This window comes from Macrobrachium nipponense, chromosome 39 (assembly GCF_015104395.2).
Source record: "Macrobrachium nipponense isolate FS-2020 chromosome 39, ASM1510439v2, whole genome shotgun sequence".
Lineage (NCBI taxonomy): Eukaryota > Metazoa > Arthropoda > Malacostraca > Decapoda > Palaemonidae > Macrobrachium > Macrobrachium nipponense.
The window spans coordinates 32,653,561-32,663,560 of NC_061099.1; positions in this window are offsets into that span (position 1 = coordinate 32,653,561).

A 10,000-nucleotide genomic window follows, 5' to 3' on the forward strand; every position below is an offset into this window, starting at 1 on the left:
GTATATATATACGCATATATATGCATATATATATATATATATGTATACTGGCTATGCAGGTATATCACATACATCCATTCAGGAAATCGCAGACAACCACATTTTTCTTCTGATGTGGTTGTCTGCGATTTCCTGAATGGATGTATATGTATACTTAAACACATGTGATATATATATATATATATATATATATATATATATATATATATGTATATATATATATGTATGTATATATATATATGTATATATATATATATATATGTATACATATATATTATCATCATCAGCCGTTTCTAGTCCACTGCAGTACAAAGGCCTCAGACATGTCCTTCTTCCACTCCCTTCTGTTTATGGTCTTTCTATGCCATTCTATACCCGCAAATTTTCTTAGCTCTTTTCTTCCTCCCCTGCTTCGTTTGCAATCTCTAGAGACCCATTCTGTTATTCTTTTCGTCCATCTATTATCTGATACTCTCATTATATGTCCTGCCAACTCCCATTTCTTTTTCTTACTTTTTGTTAAAATATCCACTACTTTAGTTTGCACTCGTATCCATGTTGTTCTTTTTCTGTCTCTTATTCCCATCATTATTCTTTCCATAGCTCTTTGAGTTGTAACTAGCTTATATTCTAAGGCTTTAGTAAGGCTCCAAGTTTCTGATGCATAAGTTAATACTGGTAGGACCATATGATTTAATACTTTTCTTTTTATAGAAAGTGGCATTTTACTTTTCATAATCTTATTTTGTTTACCAAATGCTCTCCATCGCATGCTTATCCTTCTTTTAATTTCGGTCCTATGCCCTGCGGAAACACTTACTGTCTGTCCTAAATACGTATATTCATTAACAATCTATAGAGGTTCGTCCATAGCCCTTATTTGTTGTCTCTCTGCATTTTCATTGAACATTATCTTAGTTTTACTCATATTCATTTTCAGTCCTACATTTCTTCTTTCTCTGTTCAAATCGTCTATCACCCTTTGTGATTCTTCTCCTGATTCACTGAGTAGATCTATGTCAGCTGCAAATATTAAGTTGCTAAGGTATTCCCCATTAATGTTAATTCCCACATTATCCCAATCTGAATTCTTAAAAACTTCTTATAGTAACGCTGTGGATAATTTAGGAGAGATGGGGTTTCCCTGTCTAACTCCTTTCTCAATCGGAAATTTCTCACTGTCTTTATGTAGTTTTAGGATTGCTGTACTTCCCGTATGGATATCTTCAAGTTTTTTAACATGTGAGTCATCAATTACTTGCTTTTGAAGGGTTTTCATTACAGCTGAAGTTTTGACAGAATCAAAAGCATTCTCATAGTCTACAAATGCCCGTACATAATGGTTTATCATACTCTGTTGATTTTTCCCTTGATATGTATGTATATACACACACACACACACACACATATATATATATAATATATAATATATATATATATATATATATATACTATATATATATATATATTTTATATATATATATATAATATATATATACATATAAAATACATTTTATATATTATTACATGATATATATTATATATAATATATATATATATATAATATATATATAGACAGCAATTTTTCTATGTTTCTTGAGGACTTACATTACCTCCATTCAGCTATGGTTTTGTGATATGCGTCACCCAAATCAAACTTTGACTGACCATGTGACCCCTCTCATGTATATAGGTGATGGACAGCATACAAACCGTCATATATGCACTGCCACGTCATATCATGCATCGGGCAACTTACAAAAAATAAATAAATAAATAAATGTCAAGAAAATATAAATACCAGCTGCAGTAATGTGTGATTGCAAGATGCGCAGAAAGAAACTGTTTCGTCAACGCATCTTTTTATATACCAACTTTGGAGGCGACGACCCTTTTCAAGGATATCTCTTGCAATCCTGTGTCTAACAAGCGTCCATTCTTGTCATTCGGCCTGATTTCGTTGTTAGTCGCTTGTGACGAGGAACCTGTCGTCATGGTGCAGCGTGAGATGGAGAAATGTGCCTGAGAAGAGGTCAGTCCGAAAAGCCTGACTTCCAATGAATGTTTATATAAGGAAGAAGAAGCAAAAAAGCAAATGCTCCCAGCGCAGGTGCCTCCTTCGGAGGCATGAGGATTACGTGGCCCGTGGGAGGAGGAGGGGGAGGAGGAGGAGTAGTGCTTCTTGCAAGAGGTTTGCTTCTTCGTTTCTTCCAAATCCTGCGGTCATCATTGCTTCTGGTATGCGATTTAGATCCTTCTTGCACGCGGGAGTTACTCTCAATTTTTTTTTCTGTTTTCCAAAATAGATATCAATCACTTTTAAGGATTTTCCAAAATAAAAGTCCATCATTTCTAAGCATTTTCCAAAATAAATATTAATAATTTTTAAGCATTTCCAAAATAGATATCAATTACTTTTAAGGATTTTCCAAAATAAGCATCGCTCATTTCTAAGCATTTTCCACACAAACAAACGTCAATCATTTCTAAGGACTTCCCAAAACAAACCTCAATCATTTCAAACCATTTCCCAAAACAAACGCCAATCATTTTTAAACATTTTCCAAAATAAGCATTAATCATTTTAAACAGTCAGTTATTAATGAAAAGCTCTACCTTGCTCTCGCTCATCCAGAATAGCAGAACAACTATCCTTTTTCATGAAATAGAAAAAATATTTTACTAAGCTAGTGAATGAACTTAGTATATGCACGCTCTTACGTATGCAAATCCAATACCACTTCTTCCATTTGTTCCATTTGTTCACAGGGTCTGCCGGAATGTTCAACTCCGCCTCTTCGTGGTTCAGGTTGTTCAGGTGGTGTTCAGGTGGTGCTCATCAGGCATCTCTCCGTAATATCCTGTGAAATGAATCATTTTTTTTATTATTTTTTATTTCCTCTCGACGAACACCGGAACACGCTGCATTCCCTTGGTACGTGCGACAGATCTGGTATAGTCTTATACCAGCGGATGGAGATTGTTGTCCTTATAGGAGACGTTTCATTATAGGATACTGAGCAATGATTATGATCTTGTCCCTATTTAGGTGTATTGGTGTATGCTCTAGCACTATTGAGATTGCCACAGTTTTTGTATACATACTCACACATTTATATACATATATTATATGATATATATGTATATATATATATATCTATATATATATATATATATATATATATATATTTGTGTGTGTGTGTGTGTGTGTGTGTGTGTGTGTGTGTAGTATATGTTATATATATATATATGTATTATATATATATATATATATATATATATTTATATATATATATATATGATATATATATATACTATATATCATGTACATACATACATACATACATACATACATACATACATACAAGTTGAATTTCTGTTGCTTTTCGGTTTGAAACCCGAGTATAAATGACTCAGAATTATTTTTGAAAGGAGGTATATTCACTTTCATAAATAACTATTTCATTCCCAACAAAAAGTTGATTTCATATCAGAAGTGGTGTGAGGATTCAGAGCCCTTCTTCATTTAAGACACTGAGCTCTAAAGATGGATTCCAGTTCGGTAGTATATGTAGTGATAATGTGACTGTACTAACGACAGAAACATAATTCATGCAAATTAAATCAGAATTCTTGATTAATGAACGTCAAAAGAGGAATTCATTTTCTGTTTATGTTTAAATTGATATCTTATCCTATATTTCTTCTGATCCTTCAAAATCATTAAAAAAATAATTGGAACTCGACGACTTTTTGTGTAGCCTAATTCTTATTACAAATGACTATGGTAAATTCACATCAATCGTGCATTAGATGTCTAGGACAGTCCCTTACGACGCTCCTGAATGACTGTTTATAAGCCCTGAGAGTTTCCAGCCCTGTTATTGGCTTATCAGCAGCCAATCAAGGAGCGCCGTATGGGACTGGCCTAGACGTTAAATGCACGGTTGATTTGAATCTACTAGAGTAATCTTTCCCGCACGGCAGCGTTTCATCGCTACGAAGATATTATGTTTCCATTATAGTTTTTATTCTTGACAATTCATAAACGGTAAAAGATATGGGCAGAAAACCTAGACAACCAGATCAGCAGGATGTTCTGCGGTTTAGCACGTAATCCTTTGTTTCTGCACAATTACGAAGTCTACGGACATAGGCCGTCAATTTAACTAATTCATTTAATTGAAATTTTAGTCTAACGAGCCACAACCTTGTTAAATTTTAAATATTGCATATAGAGGACAATTTGTAAATGGTTAGGTTAAATCATTTTGGAGGCCTTTGTGGGTCCTTATAGGATTTAAATAAGTGCAAAGACGTTCAATATATTTTACGAAAAATGATGAACTCATTACTAGACCCACTGTTTTCCACAGGCGGGACATATTACTTGCTGACCTCAGCGAGATGAGCTTGGAGCACTGGAGCATCCAGTAAAGCAGTGGTTTCCAACCTGTGTGGCGCGCCCCCCCTTGGCGGGGCTCGAAATGGCTGCCAGGGGGACGCCAATGCTTGATGAAGTGTATAATTATATCTGAAAACTATTAATTATGATGGAATTCAGAATTTCAAAATACTGAGAAAATATTTCAGATATAAATATGAAATTTAGTTGTGTAAATATATAAAATATTTCAATTCTATATTAAGGAATTGATATATATATATATATAATATATTATATTATATATATAATATATAATAATATATATGTTAATATATATAATTATATATATTACAATATATATATATATATAGATATTATAATATAACTATCTAATAATATAATATATATATATATATATAATTATATATATATATATATAGTATATTATATATATATATATGTTATATATTATTATATATATATATATATATATATATATATATGTAGTAATTCAGTTGTATTCCACATAGGAAAAGAAAAAAGGTTATATACTCAGAAACATGCCCAACAGTTTCGTCCCATAAAACGGCTCAAGGAAGAGGTCCATTTGGAGAGACGAAATGTTGGGGCATTTTCTGAGATATACCTTTTTTTCATTTTCCTATGTTGGAATACAACCTGAATTACTTATATCTTCGTGCTAAGAAGAATTACCAGTCTATATGTACATTATATTATAAATATTTATATATATATATCATATAGATGTATATATATATGTATATATATACTATATATATATAGTATATATATATATATATATATATAATATTATATATATATATATATTATATGATATTGTGAATTATTGACATGTGCCGACTATGCCAGTAAATTACAGTATTAAGGAAAGGCGGGGGGCGTAGAGAATGTGCCATTTAATGAAGGGGGGGCGAGAATTAGAAAAGGTTGGAAACCACTGCAGTAGAGTGAGCTGGCTGTGCAGTGTCAAAGTTTCCAGGAAAACAATTTGCAGTTTGGATTCTTGATTTTAACTTTTTTTTTTTTTGGCTTTATTCTACTATATATTGAATTTTGTGCTCCCAAGCAGATTTGGCGTACCCCTGAAGAAGGTCATGAGTTAATGGGTGAAACTGCTATCGGCTTGAAAATAAGGAATGAAGTAACATGCATGCTAGCATTTTTTTACTTATACTTTCAAGTACTTCAGATATAATATATAAATATATATATATATATATATATATATATATATATATATATATATATATATATATCATTCTACATTTTCAAGTATCAAAATATACAATATGAACTTGAAAATGTAGAATAAACTACGAAAGTACTTGTTCATAGTACCGGTTTTCACTCACCTTCTTATGTAGATTTTATGATATTCTCAAGAACGCGTTCAATCCTGCTACATTGAATTTGTATATATATATATATATATATATATATATATATATATATATATATATATTATATATATATATATATATATATATGTGTGTGTGTGTGTGTGTGTGTGTGCTTGTGTGTGTGTGTATGTGTGTATGTATACGTTCATTTGCGTTAGTGTGTGTGTTCAGAAATCTTGTGGATCCACTAAACTAAATTGGAAACCATTCTCGTCTGTGGTACAAGATATCAAGTTTTTTTTTTTTTTTTTTTTTTTGTAGCTGGTTTGGTTTTGATTTCATTTCGCCGTGTTTTCGTCATAGGCACAAACCTCCCAATACTCTTAAACCAGGAGGTTTCCTGAGCTTTATTATGCAGCCTTAAGATTCTCCTTTGGTGTTGAGATGATACGAATTTTGTGGATACGAGTGCATAAAGATATTCGAAGGAGGAGAAATTTCACCAACGTTCTTCCCTAGCGTGAACTCTCTTTAATAACCTTTCTCTTCATCACATTTTCACTCTTTGTTCCTTTGAGAGGGATTTTTATTCATTCGTCTCAGGCGACCAGGTCACAATCACAGGACAGTAATGCCCTGTAGGTCACCAAACTGTTGCAAACCTGAGTCAGCAAAGAAATATGGTAATTACGATGAGTCATTATTTGTTCATCACACATTGTTGCATAGTTAAGATGGTATAGATTATTGGTAAAATTGCCTGTATAATTATCGTTGAAGTGATACTAGTTGATCCCATTGAGGAGATATAGAATTCGTCAATTGAGTGTGTGTGTGTGTTTTTTTTTTAAGTAGTTGTAATTTCTGTCAGGTCTGGGCACCAATTTAATCTGTTACGATGTGTTCCAAATCCCTGGTTATTACACTCACCAATCATAGAATTCAAATCTTACCTCACTACAGCCAGATACAACTTAATTGTGATTTTTTTAGCATGTTTTATTTCCATCAAACTGTAACTCAAATTTTCTCGCCACTGATTGAAATTCTGCCATTCTGTCATGTATATTGTGTTATAATGAATGTTCTTGTCTCTTAATTATAGGGTTTTATTCATCAATTTTTAATATATTCAGTGAATCAAGATTTCTTATGAACCCCATAAAAGTTAACCATTTATCATGCTTGATGTTGATATTCTAATTATCATACTTGTTTGGGCAGTTCTTTATCTTCTGTGGTGTGTGTTTCCTGCGAGCATAGTTGATGCTGTTTATAAAACACATCTCAGAGTTCTGCTACACGATTTATTGACTGACATCATACTCCTTTATAGATTGAAGGCTCTTTAGTTTTCTGATGGCAAACGCAGACATAAGTAGCAAGATATCACAAATGGAGCAGCAAAGTTTGTGTTGTTTATAAAGCACATCTCAGAGTTCTGTTCCACCATGTACTGATATCATATTCCTTCCTTTATAGACTGAAAGCTCTTTAGTATTCGCATGGCCAAGGGAGAGTGGAACAGAAAAGAAACCCAATCAACTGCTGTAAGGAATAAGAGAAAAAATAATTCTTTTAGGAAAAATGAAGGAAAAAGAGATAAAAGACCAAAAAAGTAGGAAGAGGTCAGACCCATATACTAGCACTTACCCGATGCTGGTACTCCTTTCTGCTGCTACTCCAACTATGTTCTCCAAGACCTTTGAGGGCGGGGGGTGGGAAGGCTCCCATAAAAATTTACATGGTGCATTACAATAATTTTCGGATGATTGAACCGCTTACCGGTATGATTAGAGCTCAAGATAGTTCCAAGCCCTGCCCCTCTCAGATCGCCGGTGGGTGAGGCGGTTTTTGCCCTCGTTGACGTCAATTGGCTTCCCAAACTTCCCATGACGTCACGGATGGTTCATTAACAACGACCGATTTCCAGGAACTCTTCCTCAGTCTCCTGAAGGGGGCCGGGTACCATCGGATGATGATTTCTCCTCGTAATCACTCGCGTTACGTTCATTATTGCAGGAGGCGTTGCATAACGCAGCAGGCCGCTCCTCGCTATGAATGATTGAATTGAGGACGACACTTCGAGATAAGAGAGGGATTGTAGAGAGAAGTTGAGAGATGGATTCAGTAATCTTGTTTTAATACTAACAATAACAAGGAACATTATTCACACAGGATCCGTCCTGTTCGGGAAAGTTGTGTCGCTAATTAGGGCCTTGGGAATATCGTTCGCATCTGCATTGTCGTCCTGTCTGATCAGTTTCTCCATCTGTATGTAGTGAGTATCGCTGATTCTTCTTAAAATTTAAACTTGCTCGGTCATTCCATCGCCATGTTTTCTTTCCTCTATACGAGACTTTTGTCACTCAAATATCTCCAATCTTCATTTTTGTGCCATGTAGGACTGAAACTGATACGTAGACTCTGCAACGCTGGAAATTTTGACATTATGCTTTATTTTCAGCTTTTGCCAATCTGAAAAAAAAAAAAAACTGCTTCCTCTGAGACTCTTAGCTTGCTATCCTGACGACTGTTTCCATAACTAGCGTAAAACACCATCCTATACTGTTTCTTTTTGTAAATCGAGTCACTCAAAACCCCTAAATAACACTTCTTGCAGAGCTTCAGCTAAGCCAAGTTCTGTCTATGGTTATTAATTATCCACAGTATTTTCTGACGGCCCAGGTTCAGAGAACTGCTATAAAGGCATTTGGGTCGTGGTGCAACTTTTGCCCAAATTGATTCTTCTCGTCGTACAGGGACCATATTCCCAAACTGTAACCGAGTAGGGAGCTTCCCTGAAGAAAGCGCGACGCCATATCTTAATAACTAACCATAAAATCTTCTTGAAAATTTGAAAATATTCTCATTATATTTCCCACACCCAAATATTTAGCATTGCAACTGGGGAAGGAAAAGCCTGGCCATTGGGATTGACTCTCCAGTGTAGATCAGGACAAACAAGTGTGGCGTCATGTTATGTTGACCGGAGTTACTAATCGCCACCTGTATTATGTCATTTGTTTCTTGTTTCAGGGGTACGAGTGTTGACACCATGAATGTAAGTTGGGTTTTTACAATAAATGATAGGAGAATATATTACAGTTTTGAACTAGTAGGATTTTAAAATTTGTCTAATTAGGTTAATGGTGTACTTACCCAAATTTTTGTCATTTTAAAGAATATTTTAGTTCAGGTGCGTAAACTCTTCGTCCAGCCTCCTGTTATTCGTTTAAAAAGATTTTGGAGGCCTAGATAAAGGACTCGCTTCAGGAATTTTTACCCTAATGATTACAGTTGTAGACTGCTGTACTGGACGTTTTGAACGAAATTGATTTTAATCATTACAGGGTAATGATTAAAATCAATTTCGTGCTCTCAAATGTTGGTAAGTACCTTAAATGTAGTTGATGGCCTTAAGAATTCCATTCCCACCTACAGGAAAGCATTACTGACTTGTGATGTTCTTTTAGATCTAACTGCTAACACCAAAAAAGATCACGATGACAATCAAATTCAGTCCAGTTTGGCTTAGACTGATTTCAGAGTTCGCTAAATTCGGTAAAACAATTGAAAAGGAAATTTGGAAAATAAAAAAAGGAAAACTATAAAGTCAGGTGTTACAGGGTACATTCTAGATCTTGCGTTTTATTTACTTTTTGTCTTCTTTTTTTTGTAACCGATTGGCGCAGATCTCAGTTGCCTTTTAAATGATCCTAGACGCACCCTCTTATCTTCCATGATGCAACCTCCTTATCTTCCAATTTCCGAGGAAGTTTAGTACCAAGCATCTACTTGTCTCACATATTTTAGAGTTGGATATTCCCACTGAATCATCAGGGTGAAAACAATAATAAAAGATTAACCTTTGCTTGGTACCAGCACACATTAGCAAGACAAGCAGTGGCAGGGCAGACAACTTGGAAGGGTATGGGCATAAAGTTCCTGTGAAGATTAGGTCTTTTGACATTTCTGTACAAATTGCCAGCTGTTAGGTTGTAAATAAAGGCGGTTTGGTCAGTCTTAGAGAGGGAGAGAGACTGTCGCATATTATAAAAGGCTCTCCTGACCTATTTAATAGCGAACTGAAGCTTATTTGCTAGCTGTTGTTGTTGGAGATTAAGCTGGCCTTATGCCAGCATGGGCTCTTGCTCATAGAGCAGCCGGTAGAATTTGCTTTATGAGACTAAATTCCGGCAAAAGTCTATTGATTAACCGATTTCATTTC